The sequence below is a fragment of the Ambystoma mexicanum genome, chromosome 4p (genome assembly GCF_040938575.1).
Source record: "Ambystoma mexicanum isolate Mex_15411 chromosome 4p, UKY_AmexF1_1, whole genome shotgun sequence".
Lineage (NCBI taxonomy): Eukaryota > Metazoa > Chordata > Amphibia > Caudata > Ambystomatidae > Ambystoma > Ambystoma mexicanum.
The window spans coordinates 844,321,476-844,337,910 of NC_090927.1; the positions used below are offsets into that span (position 1 = coordinate 844,321,476).

At 47.1% G+C, this 16,435-nt stretch overlaps 32 non-coding genes and 22 pseudogenes across 32 annotated transcripts; all 54 read right to left on the reverse strand.

Moving 5' to 3' along the window:
* Nucleotides 1–62: 62 nt before the first annotated feature.
* Nucleotides 63–181, reverse strand: LOC138463148 (5S ribosomal RNA). Its single transcript, XR_011265733.1, has one exon. It is a non-coding gene; the product is annotated as a 5S ribosomal RNA (ribosomal RNA).
* A 106-nt stretch (nt 182–287) lies between these two features.
* Nucleotides 288–406, reverse strand: LOC138461737 (5S ribosomal RNA). The gene has a single exon (XR_011264343.1). It is a non-coding gene; the product is annotated as a 5S ribosomal RNA (ribosomal RNA).
* A 106-nt stretch (nt 407–512) lies between these two features.
* On the reverse strand, nt 513–631 carry LOC138458292 (5S ribosomal RNA). The gene has a single exon (XR_011262390.1). It is a non-coding gene; the product is annotated as a 5S ribosomal RNA (ribosomal RNA).
* Nucleotides 632–1,094: 463 nt separating this feature from the next.
* LOC138457052 (5S ribosomal RNA) lies at nt 1,095–1,203 on the reverse strand (annotated as a pseudogene).
* A 106-nt stretch (nt 1,204–1,309) lies between these two features.
* Nucleotides 1,310–1,428, reverse strand: LOC138461184 (5S ribosomal RNA). The gene has a single exon (XR_011263815.1). It is a non-coding gene; the product is annotated as a 5S ribosomal RNA (ribosomal RNA).
* A 106-nt stretch (nt 1,429–1,534) lies between these two features.
* LOC138456491 (5S ribosomal RNA) lies at nt 1,535–1,643 on the reverse strand (annotated as a pseudogene).
* A 106-nt stretch (nt 1,644–1,749) lies between these two features.
* LOC138454816 (5S ribosomal RNA) lies at nt 1,750–1,868 on the reverse strand. The gene has a single exon (XR_011261474.1). It is a non-coding gene; the product is annotated as a 5S ribosomal RNA (ribosomal RNA).
* A 463-nt stretch (nt 1,869–2,331) lies between these two features.
* On the reverse strand, nt 2,332–2,440 carry LOC138458367 (5S ribosomal RNA; annotated as a pseudogene).
* Nucleotides 2,441–2,546: 106 nt separating this feature from the next.
* Nucleotides 2,547–2,665, reverse strand: LOC138465082 (5S ribosomal RNA). Its single transcript, XR_011267657.1, has one exon. It is a non-coding gene; the product is annotated as a 5S ribosomal RNA (ribosomal RNA).
* Nucleotides 2,666–2,771: 106 nt separating this feature from the next.
* On the reverse strand, nt 2,772–2,890 carry LOC138461738 (5S ribosomal RNA). Its single transcript, XR_011264344.1, has one exon. It is a non-coding gene; the product is annotated as a 5S ribosomal RNA (ribosomal RNA).
* A 106-nt stretch (nt 2,891–2,996) lies between these two features.
* On the reverse strand, nt 2,997–3,115 carry LOC138463900 (5S ribosomal RNA). Its single transcript, XR_011266484.1, has one exon. It is a non-coding gene; the product is annotated as a 5S ribosomal RNA (ribosomal RNA).
* Nucleotides 3,116–3,579: 464 nt separating this feature from the next.
* On the reverse strand, nt 3,580–3,688 carry LOC138457053 (5S ribosomal RNA; annotated as a pseudogene).
* Nucleotides 3,689–3,794: 106 nt separating this feature from the next.
* Nucleotides 3,795–3,903, reverse strand: LOC138455946 (5S ribosomal RNA; annotated as a pseudogene).
* A 106-nt stretch (nt 3,904–4,009) lies between these two features.
* On the reverse strand, nt 4,010–4,128 carry LOC138463425 (5S ribosomal RNA). The gene has a single exon (XR_011266011.1). It is a non-coding gene; the product is annotated as a 5S ribosomal RNA (ribosomal RNA).
* Nucleotides 4,129–4,591: 463 nt separating this feature from the next.
* Nucleotides 4,592–4,700, reverse strand: LOC138459225 (5S ribosomal RNA; annotated as a pseudogene).
* Nucleotides 4,701–4,806: 106 nt separating this feature from the next.
* On the reverse strand, nt 4,807–4,915 carry LOC138457817 (5S ribosomal RNA; annotated as a pseudogene).
* Nucleotides 4,916–5,030: 115 nt separating this feature from the next.
* LOC138454733 (5S ribosomal RNA) lies at nt 5,031–5,148 on the reverse strand. The gene has a single exon (XR_011261397.1). It is a non-coding gene; the product is annotated as a 5S ribosomal RNA (ribosomal RNA).
* A 106-nt stretch (nt 5,149–5,254) lies between these two features.
* On the reverse strand, nt 5,255–5,373 carry LOC138461112 (5S ribosomal RNA). Its single transcript, XR_011263749.1, has one exon. It is a non-coding gene; the product is annotated as a 5S ribosomal RNA (ribosomal RNA).
* Nucleotides 5,374–5,479: 106 nt separating this feature from the next.
* Nucleotides 5,480–5,598, reverse strand: LOC138461739 (5S ribosomal RNA). Its single transcript, XR_011264346.1, has one exon. It is a non-coding gene; the product is annotated as a 5S ribosomal RNA (ribosomal RNA).
* Nucleotides 5,599–5,704: 106 nt separating this feature from the next.
* LOC138454817 (5S ribosomal RNA) lies at nt 5,705–5,823 on the reverse strand. Its single transcript, XR_011261475.1, has one exon. It is a non-coding gene; the product is annotated as a 5S ribosomal RNA (ribosomal RNA).
* A 463-nt stretch (nt 5,824–6,286) lies between these two features.
* Nucleotides 6,287–6,395, reverse strand: LOC138458368 (5S ribosomal RNA; annotated as a pseudogene).
* A 106-nt stretch (nt 6,396–6,501) lies between these two features.
* On the reverse strand, nt 6,502–6,620 carry LOC138465084 (5S ribosomal RNA). Its single transcript, XR_011267659.1, has one exon. It is a non-coding gene; the product is annotated as a 5S ribosomal RNA (ribosomal RNA).
* A 106-nt stretch (nt 6,621–6,726) lies between these two features.
* Nucleotides 6,727–6,845, reverse strand: LOC138461740 (5S ribosomal RNA). Its single transcript, XR_011264347.1, has one exon. It is a non-coding gene; the product is annotated as a 5S ribosomal RNA (ribosomal RNA).
* A 106-nt stretch (nt 6,846–6,951) lies between these two features.
* Nucleotides 6,952–7,070, reverse strand: LOC138463901 (5S ribosomal RNA). The gene has a single exon (XR_011266485.1). It is a non-coding gene; the product is annotated as a 5S ribosomal RNA (ribosomal RNA).
* A 464-nt stretch (nt 7,071–7,534) lies between these two features.
* LOC138458762 (5S ribosomal RNA) lies at nt 7,535–7,643 on the reverse strand (annotated as a pseudogene).
* A 106-nt stretch (nt 7,644–7,749) lies between these two features.
* LOC138455947 (5S ribosomal RNA) lies at nt 7,750–7,858 on the reverse strand (annotated as a pseudogene).
* Nucleotides 7,859–7,964: 106 nt separating this feature from the next.
* On the reverse strand, nt 7,965–8,083 carry LOC138463426 (5S ribosomal RNA). The gene has a single exon (XR_011266012.1). It is a non-coding gene; the product is annotated as a 5S ribosomal RNA (ribosomal RNA).
* Nucleotides 8,084–8,546: 463 nt separating this feature from the next.
* On the reverse strand, nt 8,547–8,655 carry LOC138458031 (5S ribosomal RNA; annotated as a pseudogene).
* Nucleotides 8,656–8,761: 106 nt separating this feature from the next.
* On the reverse strand, nt 8,762–8,870 carry LOC138457447 (5S ribosomal RNA; annotated as a pseudogene).
* A 106-nt stretch (nt 8,871–8,976) lies between these two features.
* LOC138455571 (5S ribosomal RNA) lies at nt 8,977–9,094 on the reverse strand (annotated as a pseudogene).
* Nucleotides 9,095–9,200: 106 nt separating this feature from the next.
* On the reverse strand, nt 9,201–9,319 carry LOC138461113 (5S ribosomal RNA). The gene has a single exon (XR_011263750.1). It is a non-coding gene; the product is annotated as a 5S ribosomal RNA (ribosomal RNA).
* Nucleotides 9,320–9,425: 106 nt separating this feature from the next.
* LOC138461803 (5S ribosomal RNA) lies at nt 9,426–9,544 on the reverse strand. The gene has a single exon (XR_011264409.1). It is a non-coding gene; the product is annotated as a 5S ribosomal RNA (ribosomal RNA).
* A 106-nt stretch (nt 9,545–9,650) lies between these two features.
* Nucleotides 9,651–9,769, reverse strand: LOC138455037 (5S ribosomal RNA). Its single transcript, XR_011261683.1, has one exon. It is a non-coding gene; the product is annotated as a 5S ribosomal RNA (ribosomal RNA).
* A 463-nt stretch (nt 9,770–10,232) lies between these two features.
* LOC138458032 (5S ribosomal RNA) lies at nt 10,233–10,341 on the reverse strand (annotated as a pseudogene).
* Nucleotides 10,342–10,447: 106 nt separating this feature from the next.
* Nucleotides 10,448–10,556, reverse strand: LOC138458745 (5S ribosomal RNA; annotated as a pseudogene).
* A 102-nt stretch (nt 10,557–10,658) lies between these two features.
* LOC138460396 (5S ribosomal RNA) lies at nt 10,659–10,777 on the reverse strand. The gene has a single exon (XR_011263133.1). It is a non-coding gene; the product is annotated as a 5S ribosomal RNA (ribosomal RNA).
* Nucleotides 10,778–10,883: 106 nt separating this feature from the next.
* Nucleotides 10,884–11,002, reverse strand: LOC138461804 (5S ribosomal RNA). Its single transcript, XR_011264410.1, has one exon. It is a non-coding gene; the product is annotated as a 5S ribosomal RNA (ribosomal RNA).
* Nucleotides 11,003–11,108: 106 nt separating this feature from the next.
* Nucleotides 11,109–11,227, reverse strand: LOC138455038 (5S ribosomal RNA). The gene has a single exon (XR_011261684.1). It is a non-coding gene; the product is annotated as a 5S ribosomal RNA (ribosomal RNA).
* A 463-nt stretch (nt 11,228–11,690) lies between these two features.
* Nucleotides 11,691–11,799, reverse strand: LOC138458033 (5S ribosomal RNA; annotated as a pseudogene).
* Nucleotides 11,800–11,905: 106 nt separating this feature from the next.
* On the reverse strand, nt 11,906–12,014 carry LOC138458747 (5S ribosomal RNA; annotated as a pseudogene).
* Nucleotides 12,015–12,120: 106 nt separating this feature from the next.
* LOC138462144 (5S ribosomal RNA) lies at nt 12,121–12,239 on the reverse strand. Its single transcript, XR_011264747.1, has one exon. It is a non-coding gene; the product is annotated as a 5S ribosomal RNA (ribosomal RNA).
* Nucleotides 12,240–12,345: 106 nt separating this feature from the next.
* Nucleotides 12,346–12,464, reverse strand: LOC138463427 (5S ribosomal RNA). The gene has a single exon (XR_011266014.1). It is a non-coding gene; the product is annotated as a 5S ribosomal RNA (ribosomal RNA).
* Nucleotides 12,465–12,927: 463 nt separating this feature from the next.
* Nucleotides 12,928–13,036, reverse strand: LOC138458369 (5S ribosomal RNA; annotated as a pseudogene).
* Nucleotides 13,037–13,142: 106 nt separating this feature from the next.
* LOC138465085 (5S ribosomal RNA) lies at nt 13,143–13,261 on the reverse strand. The gene has a single exon (XR_011267660.1). It is a non-coding gene; the product is annotated as a 5S ribosomal RNA (ribosomal RNA).
* Nucleotides 13,262–13,367: 106 nt separating this feature from the next.
* Nucleotides 13,368–13,486, reverse strand: LOC138461741 (5S ribosomal RNA). The gene has a single exon (XR_011264348.1). It is a non-coding gene; the product is annotated as a 5S ribosomal RNA (ribosomal RNA).
* Nucleotides 13,487–13,592: 106 nt separating this feature from the next.
* Nucleotides 13,593–13,711, reverse strand: LOC138454990 (5S ribosomal RNA). Its single transcript, XR_011261640.1, has one exon. It is a non-coding gene; the product is annotated as a 5S ribosomal RNA (ribosomal RNA).
* Nucleotides 13,712–14,175: 464 nt separating this feature from the next.
* On the reverse strand, nt 14,176–14,284 carry LOC138457054 (5S ribosomal RNA; annotated as a pseudogene).
* A 106-nt stretch (nt 14,285–14,390) lies between these two features.
* On the reverse strand, nt 14,391–14,499 carry LOC138455948 (5S ribosomal RNA; annotated as a pseudogene).
* A 106-nt stretch (nt 14,500–14,605) lies between these two features.
* LOC138463428 (5S ribosomal RNA) lies at nt 14,606–14,724 on the reverse strand. The gene has a single exon (XR_011266015.1). It is a non-coding gene; the product is annotated as a 5S ribosomal RNA (ribosomal RNA).
* Nucleotides 14,725–15,187: 463 nt separating this feature from the next.
* On the reverse strand, nt 15,188–15,296 carry LOC138458035 (5S ribosomal RNA; annotated as a pseudogene).
* Nucleotides 15,297–15,402: 106 nt separating this feature from the next.
* LOC138457818 (5S ribosomal RNA) lies at nt 15,403–15,511 on the reverse strand (annotated as a pseudogene).
* A 102-nt stretch (nt 15,512–15,613) lies between these two features.
* LOC138460408 (5S ribosomal RNA) lies at nt 15,614–15,732 on the reverse strand. Its single transcript, XR_011263135.1, has one exon. It is a non-coding gene; the product is annotated as a 5S ribosomal RNA (ribosomal RNA).
* Nucleotides 15,733–15,838: 106 nt separating this feature from the next.
* Nucleotides 15,839–15,957, reverse strand: LOC138461805 (5S ribosomal RNA). Its single transcript, XR_011264412.1, has one exon. It is a non-coding gene; the product is annotated as a 5S ribosomal RNA (ribosomal RNA).
* Nucleotides 15,958–16,063: 106 nt separating this feature from the next.
* On the reverse strand, nt 16,064–16,182 carry LOC138455039 (5S ribosomal RNA). The gene has a single exon (XR_011261685.1). It is a non-coding gene; the product is annotated as a 5S ribosomal RNA (ribosomal RNA).
* Nucleotides 16,183–16,435: the final 253 nt, after the last annotated feature.

Consider the following 16,435-nt stretch of genomic DNA (forward strand, 5'->3'; position numbering starts at 1 on the left):
GACCTTGCAGTTTTGAAAGGCAATTGTGAAATGGCTCACTTCCTGAACTTGGAGCACAAAAAAGCCTACAGCACCTGGTATTCCCAGGCGGTCTCCCATTCAGGTACTAACGAGGCCCGACACTGCTTAGCTTCCGAGATCAGACGAGATCGGGCGCATTCAGTGTGGTGTGGCCGTAGGCTCTGGGCCTTGTGAGTTTTGTACTTTTAAGCATCTAGTCGGCTAGACCTTGCAGTTTTGAAAGGCAATTGAGAAATGGCTCACTTCCTGAACTTGGAGTACAAAAAAGCCTACAGCACCTGGTATTCCCAGGCGGTCTCCCATCCAGGTACTAACTAGGCCCGACACTGCTTAGCTTCTGAGATCAGACGAGATCAGGCGCATTCAGTGTGGTGTGGCCATAGGCTCTGGGCCTAGTGAGTTTTGTACTTTTAAGCATCTAGTCGGCTAGACCTTGCAGTTTTGAAAGGCAATTGAGAAAGGGCTCACTTCCTGAACTTGGAGCACAAAAAAGCCTACAGCACCTGGTATTCCCAGGCGGTCTCCCATCCAGGTACTAACTAGGCCTAACACTGCTTAACTTCCGAGATCAGACGAGATCGGGTGCATTCAGTGTGGTGTGGCCGTAGGCTCTAGGAATGCTAAGAATATTACTCTTATGCATTTGCATTTAGTAAGCTAAGCCATGCAGCCACTTGCAACATGATACCACGCTCATCGCTCGATCAGGCTCGATCAGGCGAGATATATAAGACTGGTGGGCCCATTCAGGACTCCTATGTCTGGTAGGATAACTTTAATTCATCCATCCTGTGTCTGTTGCAGGGAGGTGGAGAGAACAATCAACACAATAATGGGTTTCTTTCATGCCTCTTGAAGGACTCAATATTCTCTGTACTGCATTACATGTGAAAGTCGATTTATTACCCATGAACACACTACCTGTATGCTAATTCTATGTAAAAAGGTAGCTCCAGCCCTCATGATGTTGTCCAACATTTCCGCTATAAAACGGGATACAATTATTTTGGAAACATACCAAATTTGAAAAATAATTGAGAAGTTGCGCAATTACTAATCATGGAGCACAAAAAAGCCTACAGCACCTGGTATTCCCAGGCAGTCTCCCATCCAGGTACTAACTAGGCCCGACCCTGCTTAGCTTCCGAGATCGGGCGCATTCAGTGTGGTGTGGCCGTAGGCTCTGGGCCTAGTGAGTTTTGTACTTTTAAGCATCTAGTCGGCTAGACCTTGCAGTTTTGAGAGGCAATTGTGAAATGGCTCACTTCCTGAACTTGGAGCACAAAAAAGCCTACAGCACCTGGTATTCCCAGGCGGTCTCCCATCCAGGTACTAACGAGGCCCAACACTGCTTAGCTTCCGAGATCAGACGAGATCGGGCGCATTCAGTGTGGTGTGGCCGTAGGCTCTGGGCCTTGTGAGTTTTGTACTTTTAAGCATCTAGTCGGCTAGACCTTGCAGTTTTGAAAGGCAATTGAGAAATGGCTCACTTCCTGAACTTGGAGTACAAAAAAGCCTACAGCACCTGGTATTCCCAGGCGGTCTCCCATCCAGGTACTAACTAGGCCCGACACTGCTTAGCTTCTGAGATCAGACGCATTCAGTGTGGTGTGGCCATAGGCTCTGGGCCTAGTGAGTTTTGTACTTTTAAGCATCTAGTCGGCTAGACCTTGCAGTTTTGAAAGGCAATTGAGAAAGGGCTCACTTCCTGAACTTGGAGCACAAAAAAGCCTACAGCACCTGGTATTCCCAGGCATTCTCCCATCCAGGTACTAACTAGGCCTAACACTGCTTAACTTCCGAGATCAGACGAGATCGGGTGCATTCAGTGTGGTGTGGCCGTAGGCTCTAGGAATGCTAAGAATATTACTCTTATGCATTTGCATTTAGTAAGCTAAGCCATGCAGCCACTTGCAACATGATACCACGCTCATCGCTCGATCAGGCTCGATCAGGCGAGATATATAAGACTGGTGGGCCCATTCAGGACTCCTATGTCTGGTAGGATAACTTTAATTCATCCATCCTGTGTCTGTTGCAGGGAGGTGGAGAGAACAATCAACACAATAATGGGTTTCTTTCATGCCTCTTGAAGGACTCAATATTCTCTGTACTGCATTACATGTGAAAGTCGATTTATTACCCATGAACACACTACCTGTATGCTAATTCTATGTAAAAAGGTAGCTCCAGCCCTCATGATGTTGTCCAACATTTCCGCTATAAAACGGGATACAATTATTTTGGAAACATACCAAATTTGAAAAATAATTGAGAAGTTGCGCAATTACTAATCATGGAGCACAAAAAAGCCTACAGCACCTGGTATTCCCAGGCAGTCTCCCATCCAGGTACTAACTAGGCCCGACCCTGCTTAGCTTCCGAGATCTGGCGCATTCAGTGTGGTGTGGCCGTAGGCTCTGGGCCTAGTGAGTTTTGTACTTTTAAGCATCTAGTCGGCTAGACCTTGCAGTTTTGAGAGGCAATTGTGAAATGGCTCACTTCCTGAACTTGGAGCACAAAAAAGCCTACAGCACCTGGTATTCCCAGGCGGTCTCCCATCCAGGTACTAACGAGGCCCGACACTGCTTAGCTTCCGAGATCAGACGAGATCGGGCGCATTCCGTGTGGTGTGGCCGTAGGCTCTGGGCCTTGTGAGTTTTGTACTTTTAAGCATCTAGTCGGCTAGACCTTGCAGTTTTGAAAGGCAATTGAGAAATGGCTCACTTCCTGAACTTGGAGTACAAAAAAGCCTACAGCACCTGGTATTCCCAGGCGGTCTCCCATCCAGGTACTAACTAGGCCCGACACTGCTTAGCTTCTGAGATCAGACGAGATCAGGCGCATTCAGTGTGGTGTGGCCATAGGCTCTGGGCCTAGTGAGTTTTGTACTTTTAAGCATCTAGTCGGCTAGACCTTGCAGTTTTGAAAGGCAATTGAGAAAGGGCTCACTTCCTGAACTTGGAGCACAAAAAAGCCTACAGCACCTGGTATTCCCAGGCGGTCTCCCATCCAGGTACTAACTAGGCCTGACACTGCTTAACTTCCGAGATCAGTCGAGATCGGGTGCATTCAGTGTGGTGTGGCCGTAGGCTCTAGGAATGCTAAGAATATTACTCTTATGCATTTGCATTTAGTAAGCTAAGCCATGCAGCCACTTGCAACATGATACCACGCTCATCGCTCGATCAGCGCTCGATCAGGCGAGATATATAAGACTGGTGGGCCCATTCAGGACTCCTATGTCTGGTAGGATAACTTTAATTCATCCATCCTGTGTCTGTTGCAGGGAGGTGGAGAGAACAATCAACACAATAATGGTTTTCTTTCATGCCTCTTGAAGGACTCAATATTCTCTGTACTGCATTACATGTGAAAGTCGATTTATTACCCATGAACACACTACCTGTATGCTAATTCTATGTAAAAAGGTAGCTCCAGCCCTCATGATGTTGTCCAACATTTCCGCTATAAAACGGGATACAATTATTTTGGAAACATACCAAATTTGAAAAATAATTGAGAAGTTGCGCAATTACTAATCATGGAGCACAAAAAAGCCTACAGCACCTGGTATTCCCAGGCAGTCTCCCATCCAGGTACTAACTAGGCCCGACCCTGCTTAGCTTCCGAGATCGGGCGCATTCAGTGTGGTGTGGCCGTAGGCTCTGGGCCTAGTGAGTTTTGTACTTTTAAGCATCTAGTAGGCTAGACCTTGCAGTTTTGAAAGGCAATTGTGAAATGGCTCACTTCCTGAACTTGGAGCACAAAAAAGCCTACAGCACCTGGGATTCCCAGGTGGTCTCCCATCCAGGTACTAACTAGGCCCGACACTGCTTAGCTTCTGAGATCAGGCGCATTCAGTGTGGTGTGGCCGTAGGCTCTGGGCCTAGTGAGTTTTGTACTTTTAAGCATCTAGTCGGCTAGACCTTGCAGTTTTAAAAGGCAATTGAGAAAGGGCTCACTTCCTGAACTTGGAGCACAAAAAAGCCTACAGCACCTGGTATTCCCAGGCAGTCTCCCATCCAGGTACTAACTAGGCCTGACACTGCTTAACTTCCGAGATCAGACGAGATCGGGTGCATTCAGTGTGGTGTGGCCGTAGGCTCTAGGAATGCTAAGAATATTACTCTTATGCATTTGCATTTAGTAAGCTAAGCCATGCAGCCACTTGCAACATGATACCACGCTCATCGCTCGATCAGGCTCGATCAGGCGAGATATATAAGACTGGTGGGCCCATTCAGGACTCCTATGTCTGGTAGGATAACTTTAATTCATCCATCCTGTGTCTGTTGCAGGGAGGTGGCGAGAACAATCAACACAATAATGGTTTTCTTTCATGCCTCTTGAAGGACTCAATATTCTCTGTACTGCATTACATGTGAAAGTCGATTTATTACCCATGAACACACTACCTGTATGCTAATTCTATGTAAAAAGGTAGCTCCAGCCCTCATGATGTTGTCCAACATTTCCGCTATAAAACGGTATACAATTATTTTGGAAACATACCAAATTTGAAAAATAATTGAGAAGTTGCGCAATTACTAATCATGGAGCACAAAAAAGCCTACAGCACCTGGTATTCCCAGGCAGTCTCCCATCCAGGTACTAACTAGGCCTGACCCTGCTTAGCTTCCGAGATCAGGCGCATTCAGTGTGGTGTGGCCGTAGGCTCTGGGCCTAGTGAGTTTTGTACTTTTAAGCATCTAGTCGGCTAGACCTTGCAGTTTTGAAAGGCAATTGTGAAATGGCTCACTTCCTGAACTTGGAGCACAAAAAAGCCTACAGCACCTGGTATTCCCAGGTGGTCTCCCATCCAGGTACTAACGAGGCCCGACACTGCTTAGCTTCCGAGATCAGACGCATTCAGTGTGGTGTGGCCGTAGGCTCTGGGCCTTGTGAGTTTTGTGAGTTTTGTACTTTTAAGCATCTAGTCGGCTAGACCTTACAGTTTTGAAAGGCAATTGTGAAATGGCTCACTTCCTGAACTTGGAGCACAAAAAAGCCTACAGCACCTGGTATTCCCAGGTGGTCTCCCATCCAGGTACTAACTAGGCCCGACACTGCTTAGCTTCCGAGATCAGAGAGATCGGGCGCAATCAGTGTGGTGTGGCCGTAGGCTCTGGGCCTAGTGAGTTTTGTACTTTTAAGCATCTAGTCAGCTAGACCTTGCAGTTTTGAAAGGCAATTGAGAAATGGCTCACTTCCTGAACTTGGAGCACAAAAAAGCCTACAGCACCTGGTATTCCCAGGCGGTCTCCCATCCAGGTACTAACAAGGCCCGACACTGCTTAGCTTCCGAGATCAGACGAGATCGGGCGCATTCAGTGTGGTGTGGCCGTAGGCTCTGAGCCTTGTGAGTTTTGTACTTTTAAGCATCTAGTCGGCTAGACCTTGCAGTTTTGAAAGGCAATTGAGAAATGGCTCACTTCCTGAACTTGGAGTACAAAAAAGCCTACAGCACCTGGTATTCCCAGGCGGTCTCCCATCCAGGTACTAACTAGGCCCGACACTGCTTAGCTTCTGAGATCAGACGAGATCAGGCGCATTCAGTGTGGTGTGGCCATAGGCTCTGGGCCTAGTGAGTTTTGTACTTTTAAGCATCTAGTCGGCTAGACCTTGCAGTTTTGAAAGGCAATTGAGAAAGGGCTCACTTCCTGAACTTGGAGCACAAAAAAGCCTACAGCACCTGGTATTCCCAGGCATTCTCCCATCCAGGTACTAACTAGGCCTAACACTGCTTAACTTCCGAGATCAGACGAGATCGGGTGCATTCAGTGTGGTGTGGCCGTAGGCTCTAGGAATGCTAAGAATATTACTCTTATGCATTTGCATTTAGTAAGCTAAGCCATGCAGCCACTTGCAACATGATACCACGCTCATCGCTCGATCAGGCTCGATCAGGCGAGATATATAAGACTGGTGGGCCCATTCAGGACTCCTATGTCTGGTAGGATAACTTTAATTCATCCATCCTGTGTCTGTTGCAGGGAGGTGGAGAGAACAATCAACACAATAATGGGTTTCTTTCATGCCTCTTGAAGGACTCAATATTCTCTGTACTGCATTACATGTGAAAGTCGATTTATTACCCATGAACACACTACCTGTATGCTAATTCTATGTAAAAAGGTAGCTCCAGCCCTCATGATGTTGTCCAACATTTCCGCTATAAAACGGGATACAATTATTTTGGAAACATACCAAATTTGAAAAATAATTGAGAAGTTGCGCAATTACTAATCATGGAGCACAAAAAAGCCTACAGCACCTGGTATTCCCAGGCAGTCTCCCATCCAGGTACTAACTAGGCCCGACCCTGCTTAGCTTCCGAGATCTGGCGCATTCAGTGTGGTGTGGCCGTAGGCTCTGGGCCTAGTGAGTTTTGTACTTTTAAGCATCTAGTCGGCTAGACCTTGCAGTTTTGAGAGGCAATTGTGAAATGGCTCACTTCCTGAACTTGGAGCACAAAAAAGCCTACAGCACCTGGTATTCCCAGGCGGTCTCCCATCCAGGTACTAACGAGGCCCGACACTGCTTAGCTTCCGAGATCAGACGAGATCGGGCGCATTCCGTGTGGTGTGGCCGTAGGCTCTGGGCCTTGTGAGTTTTGTACTTTTAAGCATCTAGTCGGCTAGACCTTGCAGTTTTGAAAGGCAATTGAGAAATGGCTCACTTCCTGAACTTGGAGTACAAAAAAGCCTACAGCACCTGGTATTCCCAGGCGGTCTCCCATCCAGGTACTAACTAGGCCCGACACTGCTTAGCTTCTGAGATCAGACGAGATCAGGCGCATTCAGTGTGGTGTGGCCATAGGCTCTGGGCCTAGTGAGTTTTGTACTTTTAAGCATCTAGTCGGCTAGACCTTGCAGTTTTGAAAGGCAATTGAGAAAGGGCTCACTTCCTGAACTTGGAGCACAAAAAAGCCTACAGCACCTGGTATTCCCAGGCGGTCTCCCATCCAGGTACTAACTAGGCCTGACACTGCTTAACTTCCGAGATCAGTCGAGATCGGGTGCATTCAGTGTGGTGTGGCCGTAGGCTCTAGGAATGCTAAGAATATTACTCTTATGCATTTGCATTTAGTAAGCTAAGCCATGCAGCCACTTGCAACATGATACCACGCTCATCGCTCGATCAGCGCTCGATCAGGCGAGATATATAAGACTGGTGGGCCCATTCAGGACTCCTCTGTCTGGTAGGATAACTTTAATTCATCCATCCTGTGTCTGTTGCAGGGAGGTGGAGAGAACAATCAACACAATAATGGTTTTCTTTCATGCCTCTTGAAGGACTCAATATTCTCTGTACTGCATTACATGTGAAAGTCGATTTATTACCCATGAACACACTACCTGTATGCTAATTCTATGTAAAAAGGTAGCTCCAGCCCTCATGATGTTGTCCAACATTTCCGCTATAAAACGGGATACAATTATTTTGGAAACATACCAAATTTGAAAAATAATTGAGAAGTTGCGCAATTACTAATCATGGAGCACAAAAAAGCCTACAGCACCTGGTATTCCCAGGCAGTCTCCCATCCAGGTACTAACTAGGCCCGACCCTGCTTAGCTTCCGAGATTGGGCGCATTCAGTGTGGTGTGGCCGTAGGCTCTGGGCCTAGTGAGTTTTGTACTTTTAAGCATCTAGTAGGCTAGACCTTGCAGTTTTGAAAGGCAATTGTGAAATGGCTCACTTCCTGAACTTGGAGCACAAAAAAGCCTACAGCACCTGGGATTCCCAGGTGGTCTCCCATCCAGGTACTAACTAGGCCCGACACTGCTTAGCTTCTGAGATCAGGCGCATTCAGTGTGGTGTGGCCGTAGGCTCTGGGCCTAGTGAGTTTTGTACTTTTAAGCATCTAGTCGGCTAGACCTTGCAGTTTTAAAAGGCAATTGAGAAAGGGCTCACTTCCTGAACTTGGAGCACAAAAAAGCCTACAGCACCTGGTATTCCCAGGCAGTCTCCCATCCAGGTACTAACTAGGCCTGACACTGCTTAACTTCCGAGATCAGACGAGATCGGGTGCATTCAGTGTGGTGTGGCCGTAGGCTCTAGGAATGCTAAGAATATTACTCTTATGCATTTGCATTTAGTAAGCTAAGCCATGCAGCCACTTGCAACATGATACCACGCTCATCGCTCGATCAGGCTCGATCAGGCGAGATATATAAGACTGGTGGGCCCATTCAGGACTCCTATGTCTGGTAGGATAACTTTAATTCATCCATCCTGTGTCTGTTGCAGGGAGGTGGCGAGAACAATCAACACAATAATGGTTTTCTTTCATGCCTCTTGAAGGACTCAATATTCTCTGTACTGCATTACATGTGAAAGTCGATTTATTACCCATGAACACACTACCTGTATGCTAATTCTATGTAAAAAGGTAGCTCCAGCCCTCATGATGTTGTCCAACATTTCCGCTATAAAACGGTATACAATTATTTTGGAAACATACCAAATTTGAAAAATAATTGAGAAGTTGCGCAATTACTAATCATGGAGCACAAAAAAGCCTACAGCACCTGGTATTCCCAGGCAGTCTCCCATCCAGGTACTAACTAGGCCCGACCCTGCTTAGCTTCCGAGATCAGGCGCATTCAGTGTGGTGTGGCCGTAGGCTCTGGGCCTAGTGAGTTTTGTACTTTTAAGCATCTAGTCGGCTAGACCTTGCAGTTTTGAAAGGCAATTGTGAAATGGCTCACTTCCTGAACTTGGAGCACAAAAAAGCCTACAGCACCTGGTATTCCCAGGTGGTCTCCCATCCAGGTACTAACGAGGCCCGACACTGCTTAGCTTCCGAGATCAGATGCATTCAGTGTGGTGTGGCCGTAGGCTCTGGGCCTTGTGAGTTTTGTACTTTTAAGCATCTAGTCGGCTAGACCTTACAGTTTTGAAAGGCAATTGTGAAATGGCTCACTTCCTGAACTTGGAGCACAAAAAAGCCTACAGCACCTGGTATTCCCAGGTGGTCTCCCATCCAGGTACTAACTAGGCCCGACACTGCTTAGTTTCCGAGATCAGAGAGATCGGGCGCAATCAGTGTGGTGTGGCCGTAGGCTCTGGGCCTAGTGAGTTTTGTACTTTTAAGCATCTAGTCAGCTAGACCTTGCAGTTTTGAAAGGCAATTGAGAAATGGCTCACTTCCTGAACTTGGAGCACAAAAAAGCCTACAGCACCTGGTATTCCCAGGCGGTCTCCCATCCAGGTACTAACAAGGCCCGACACTGCTTAGCTTCCGAGATCAGACGAGATCGGGCGCATTCAGTGTGGTGTGGCCGTAGGCTCTGAGCCTTGTGAGTTTTGTACTTTTAAGCATCTAGTCGGCTAGACCTTGCAGTTTTGAAAGGCAATTGAGAAATGGCTCACTTCCTGAACTTGGAGTACAAAAAAGCCTACAGCACCTGGTATTCCCAGGCGGTCTCCCATTCAGGTACTAACTAGGCCCGACACTGCTTAGCTTCTGAGATCAGACGAGATCAGGCGCATTCAGTGTGGTGTGGCCGTAGGCTCTGGGCCTAGTGAGTTTTGTACTTTTAAGCATCTAGTCGGCTAGACCTTGCAGTTTTAAAAGGCAATTGAGAAAGGGCTCACTTCCTGAACTTGGAGCACAAAAAAGCCTACAGCACCTGGTATTCCCAGGCGGTCTCCCATCCAGGAACTAACTAGGCCTGACACTGCTTAACTTCAGAGATCAGACGAGATCGGGTGCATTCAGTGTGGTGTGGCCGTAGGCTCTAGGAATGCTAAGAATATTACTCTTATGCATTTGCATTTAGTAAGCTAAGCCATGCAGCCACTTGCAACATGATACCACGCTCATCGCTCGATCAGGCTCGATCAGGCGAGATATATAAGACTGGTGGGCCCATTCAGGACTCCTATGTCTGGTAGGATAACTTTAATTCATCCATCCTGTGTCTGTTGCAGGGAGGTGGCGAGAACAATCAACACAATAATGGTTTTCTTTCATGCCTCTTGAAGGACTCAATATTCTCTGTACTGCATTACATGTGAAAGTCGATTTATTACCCATGAACACACTACCTGTATGCTAATTCTATGTAAAAAGGTAGCTCCAGCCCTCATGATGTTGTCCAACATTTCCGCTATAAAACGGTATACAATTATTTTGGAAACATACCAAATTTGAAAAATAATTGAGAAGTTGCGCAATTACTAATCATGGAGCACAAAAAAGCCTACAGCACCTGGTATTCCCAGGCAGTCTCCCATCCAGGTACTAACTAGGCCCGACCCTGCTTAGCTTCCGAGATCAGGCGCATTCAGTGTGGTGTGGCCGTAGGCTCTGGGCCTAGTGAGTTTTGTACTTTTAAGCATCTAGTCGGCTAGACCTTGCAGTTTTGAAAGGCAATTGTGAAATGGCTCACTTCCTGAACTTGGAGCACAAAAAAGCCTACAGCACCTGGTATTCTCAGGTGGTCTCCCATCCAGGTACTAACGAGGCCCGACACTGCTTAGCTTCCGAGATCAGACGCATTCAGTGTGGTGTGGCCGTAGGCTCTGGGCCTTGTGAGTTTTGTACTTTTAAGCATCTAGTCGGCTAGACCTTACAGTTTTGAAAGGCAATTGTGAAATGGCTCACTTCCTGAACTGCACAAAAAAGCCTACAGCACCTGGTATTCCCAGGTGGTCTCCCATCCAGGTACTAACTAGGCCCGACACTGCTTAGCTTCCGAGATCAGACGAGATCGGGCGCAATCAGTGTGGTGTGGCCGTAGGCTCTGGGCCTAGTGAGTTTTGTACTTTTAAGCATCTAGTCAGCTAGACCTTGCAGTTTTGAAAGGCAATTGAGAAATGGCTCACTTCCTGAACTTGGAGCACAAAAAAGCCTACAGCACCTGGTATTCCCAGGCGGTCTCCCATTCAGGTACTAACTAGGCCCGACACTGCTTAGCTTCTGAGATCAGACGAGATCAGGCGCATTCAGTGTGGTGTGGCCGTAGGCTCTGGGCCTAGTGAGTTTTGTACTTTTAAGCATCTAGTCGGCTAGACCTTGCAGTTTTAAAAGGCAATTGAGAAAGGGCTCACTTCCTGAACTTGGAGCACAAAAAAGCCTACAGCACCTGGTATTCCCAGGCGGTCTCCCATCCAGGAACTAACTAGGCCTGACACTGCTTAACTTCAGAGATCAGACGAGATCGGGTGCATTCAGTGTGGTGTGGCCGTAGGCTCTAGGAATGCTAAGAATATTACTCTTATGCATTTGCATTTAGTAAGCTAAGCCATGCAGCCACTTGCAACATGATACCACGCTCATCGCTCGATCAGGCTCGATCAGGCGAGATATATAAGACTGGTGGGCCCATTCAGGACTCCTATGTCTGGTAGGATAACTTTAATTCATCCATCCTGTGTCTGTTGCAGGGAGGTGGCGAGAACAATCAACACAATAATGGTTTTCTTTCATGCCTCTTGAAGGACTCAATATTCTCTGTACTGCATTACATGTGAAAGTCGATTTATTACCCATGAACACACTACCTGTATGCTAATTCTATGTAAAAAGGTAGCTCCAGCCCTCATGATGTTGTCCAACATTTCCGCTATAAAACGGTATACAATTATTTTGGAAACATACCAAATTTGAAAAATAATTGAGAAGTTGCGCAATTACTAATCATGGAGCACAAAAAAGCCTACAGCACCTGGTATTCCCAGGCAGTCTCCCATCCAGGTACTAACTAGGCCCGACCCTGCTTAGCTTCCGAGATCAGGCGCATTCAGTGTGGTGTGGCCGTAGGCTCTGGGCCTAGTGAGTTTTGTACTTTTAAGCATCTAGTCGGCTAGACCTTGCAGTTTTGAAAGGCAATTGTGAAATGGCTCACTTCCTGAACTTGGAGCACAAAAAAGCCTACAGCACCTGGTATTCTCAGGTGGTCTCCCATCCAGGTACTAACGAGGCCCGACACTGCTTAGCTTCCGAGATCAGACGCATTCAGTGTGGTGTGGCCGTAGGCTCTGGGCCTTGTGAGTTTTGTACTTTTAAGCATCTAGTCGGCTAGACCTTACAGTTTTGAAAGGCAATTGTGAAATGGCTCACTTCCTGAACTTGGAGCACAAAAAAGCCTACAGCACCTGGTATTCCCAGGCGGTCTCCCATCCAGGTACTAACGAGGCCCGACACTGCTTAGCTTCCGAGATCAGACGAGATCGGGCGCATTCAGTGTGGTGTGGCCGTAGGCTCTGGGCCTTGTGAGTTTTGTACTTTTAAGCATCTAGTCGGCTAGACCTTGCAGTTTTAAAAGGCAATTGAGAAAGGGCTCACTTCCTGAACTTGGAGCACAAAAAAGCCTACAGCACCTGGTATTCCCAGGCAGTCTCCCATCCAGGTACTAACTAGGCCTGACACTGCTTAACTTCCGAGATCAGACGAGATCGGGTGCATTCAGTGTGGTGTGGCCGTAGGCTCTAGGAATGCTAAGAATATTACTCTTATGCATTTGCATTTAGTAAGCTAAGCCATGCAGCCACTTGCAACATGATACCACGCTCATCGCTCGATCAGGCTCGATCAGGCGAGATATATAAGACTGGTGGGCCCATTCAGGACTCCTATGTCTGGTAGGATAACTTTAATTCATCCATCCTGTGTCTGTTGCAGGGAGGTGGAGAGAACAATCAACACAATAATGGGTTTCTTTCATGCCTCTTGAAGGACTCAATATTCTCTGTACTGCATTACATGTGAAAGTCGATTTATTACCCATGAACACACTACCTGTATGCTAATTCTATGTAAAAAGGTAGCTCCAGCCCTCATGATGTTGTCCAACATTTCCGCTATAAAACGGGATACAATTATTTTGGAAACATACCAAATTTGAAAAATAATTGAGAAGTTGCGCAATTACTAATCATGGAGCACAAAAAAGCCTACAGCACCTGGTATTCCCAGGCAGTCTCCCATCCAGGTACTAACTAGGCCCGACCCTGCTTAGCTTCCGAGATCTGGCGCATTCAGTGTGGTGTGGCCGTAGGCTCTGGGCCTAGTGAGTTTTGTACTTTTAAGCATCTAGTCGGCTAGACCTTGCAGTTTTGAGAGGCAATTGTGAAATGGCTCACTTCCTGAACTTGGAGCACAAAAAAGCCTACAGCACCTGGTATTCCCAGGCGGTCTCCCATCCAGGTACTAACGAGGCCCGACACTGCTTAGCTTCCGAGATCAGACGAGATCGGGCGCATTCCGTGTGGTGTGGCCGTAGGCTCTGGGCCTTGTGAGTTTTGTACTTTTAAGCATCTAGTCGGCTAGACCTTGCAGTTTTGAAAGGCAATTGAGAAATGGCTCACTTCCTGAACTTGGAGTACAAAAAAGCCTACAGCACCTGGTATTCCCAGGCGGTCTCCCATCCAGGTACTAACTAGGCCCGACACTGCTTAGCTTCTGAGATCAGACGAGATCAGGCGCATTCAGTGTGGTGTGGCCATAGGCTCTGGGCCTAGTGAGTTTTGTACTTTTAAGCATCTAGTCGGCTAGACCTTGCAGTTTTGAAAGGCAATTGAGAAAGGGCTCACTTCCTGAACTTGGAGCACAAAAAAGCCTACAGCACCTGGTATTCCCAGGCGGTCTCCCATCCAGGTACTAACTAGGCCTGACACTGCTTAACTTCCGAGATCAGTCGAGATTGGGTGCATTCAGTGTGGTGTGGCCGTAGGCTCTAGGAATGCTAAGAATATTACTCTTATGCATTTGCATTTAGTAAGCTAAGCCATGCAGCCACTTGCAACATGATACCACGCTCATCGCTCGATCAGCGCTCGATCAGGCGAGATATATAAGACTGGTGGGCCCATTCAGGACTCCTATGTCTGGTAGGATAACTTTAATTCATCCATCCTGTGTCTGTTGCAGGGAGGTGGAGAGAACAATCAACACAATAATGGTTTTCTTTCATGCCTCTTGAAGGACTCAATATTCTCTGTACTGCATTACATGTGAAAGTCGATTTATTACCCATGAACACACTACCTGTATGCTAATTCTATGTAAAAAGGTAGCTCCAGCCCTCATGATGTTGTCCAACATTTCCGCTATAAAACGGGATACAATTATTTTGGAAACATACCAAATTTGAAAAATAATTGAGAAGTTGCGCAATTACTAATCATGGAGCACAAAAAAGCCTACAGCACCTGGTATTCCCAGGCAGTCTCCCATCCAGGTACTAACTAGGCCCGACCCTGCTTAGCTTCCGAGATCGGGCGCATTCAGTGTGGTGTGGCCGTAGGCTCTGGGCCTAGTGAGTTTTGTACTTTTAAGCATCTAGTAGGCTAGACCTTGCAGTTTTGAAAGGCAATTGTGAAATGGCTCACTTCCTGAACTTGGAGCACAAAAAAGCCTACAGCACCTGGGATTCCCAGGTGGTCTCCCATCCAGGTACTAACTAGGCCCGACACTGCTTAGCTTCTGAGATCAGGCGCATTCAGTGTGGTGTGGCCGTAGGCTCTGGGCCTAGTGAGTTTTGTACTTTTAAGCATCTAGTCGGCTAGACCTTGCAGTTTTAAAAGGCAATTGAGAAAGGGCTCACTTCCTGAACTTGGAGCACAAAAAAGCCTACAGCACCTGGTATTCCCAGGCAGTCTCCCATCCAGGTACTAACTAGGCCTGACACTGCTTAACTTCCGAGATCAGACGAGATCGGGTGCATTCAGTGTGGTGTGGCCGTAGGCTCTAGGAATGCTAAGAATATTACTCTTATGCATTTGCATTTAGTAAGCTAAGCCATGCAGCCACTTGCAACATGATACCACGCTCATCGCTCGATCAGGCTCGATCAGGCGAGATATATAAGACTGGTGGGCCCATTCAGGACTCCTATGTCTGGTAGGATAACTTTAATTCATCCATCCTGTGTCTGTTGCAGGGAGGTGGCGAGAACAATCAACACAATAATGGTTTTCTTTCATGCCTCTTGAAGGACTCAATATTCTCTGTACTGCATTACATGTGAAAGTCGATTTATTACCCATGAACACACTACCTGTATGCTAATTCTATGTAAAAAGGTAGCTCCAGCCCTCATGATGTTGTCCAACATTTCCGCTATAAAACGGTATACAATTATTTTGGAAACATACCAAATTTGAAAAATAATTGAGAAGTTGCGCAATTACTAATCATGGAGCACAAAAAAGCCTACAGCACCTGGTATTCCCAGGCAGTCTCCCATCCAGGTACTAACTAGGCCCGACCCTGCTTAGCTTCCGAGATCAGGCGCATTCAGTGTGGTGTGGCCGTAGGCTCTGGGCCTAGTGAGTTTTGTACTTTTAAGCATCTAGTCGGCTAGACCTTGCAGTTTTGAAAGGCAATTGTGAAATGGCTCACTTCCTGAACTTGGAGCACAAAAAAGCCTACAGCACCTGGTATTCCCAGGTGGTCTCCCATCCAGGTACTAACGAGGCCCGACACTGCTTAGCTTCCGAGATCAGACGCATTCAGTGTGGTGTGGCCGTAGGCTCTGGGCCTTGTGAGTTTTGTACTTTTAAGCATCTAGTCGGCTAGACCTTACAGTTTTGAAAGGCAATTGTGAAATGGCTCACTTCCTGAACTGCACAAAAAAGCCTACAGCACCTGGTATTCCCAGGTGGTCTCCCATCCAGGTACTAACTAGGCCCGACACTGCTTAGCTTCCGAGATCAGACGAGATCGGGCGCAATCAGTGTGGTGTGGCCGTAGGCTCTGGGCCTAGTGAGTTTTGTACTTTTAAGCATCTAGTCAGCTAGACCTTGCAGTTTTGAAAGGCAATTGAGAAATGGCTCACTTCCTGAACTTGGAGCACAAAAAAGCCTACAGCACCTGGTATTCCCAGGCGGTCTCCCATTCAGGTACTAACTAGGCCCGACACTGCTTAGCTTCTGAGATCAGACGAGATCAGGCGCATTCAGTGTGGTGTGGCCGTAGGCTCTGGGCCTAGTGAGTTTTGTACTTTTAAGCATCTAGTCGGCTAGACCTTGCAGTTTTAAAAGGCAATTGAGAAAGGGCTCACTTCCTGAACTTGGAGCACAAAAAAGCCTACAGCACCTGGTATTCCCAGGCGGTCTCCCATCCAGGAACTAACTAGGCCTGACACTGCTTAACTTCAGAGATCAGACGAGATCGGGTGCATTCAGTGTGGTGTGGCCGTAGGCTCTAGGAATGCTAAGAATATTACTCTTATGCATTTGCATTTAGTAAGCTAAGCCATGCAGCCACTTGCAACATGATACCACGCTCATCGCTCGATCAGGCTCGATCAGGCGAGATATATAAGACTGGTGGGCCCATTCAGGACTCCTATGTCTGGTAGGATAACTTTAATTCATCCATCCTGTGTCTGTTGCAGGGAGGTGGCGAGAACAATCAACACAATAATGGTTTTCTTTCATGCCTCTTGAAGGACTC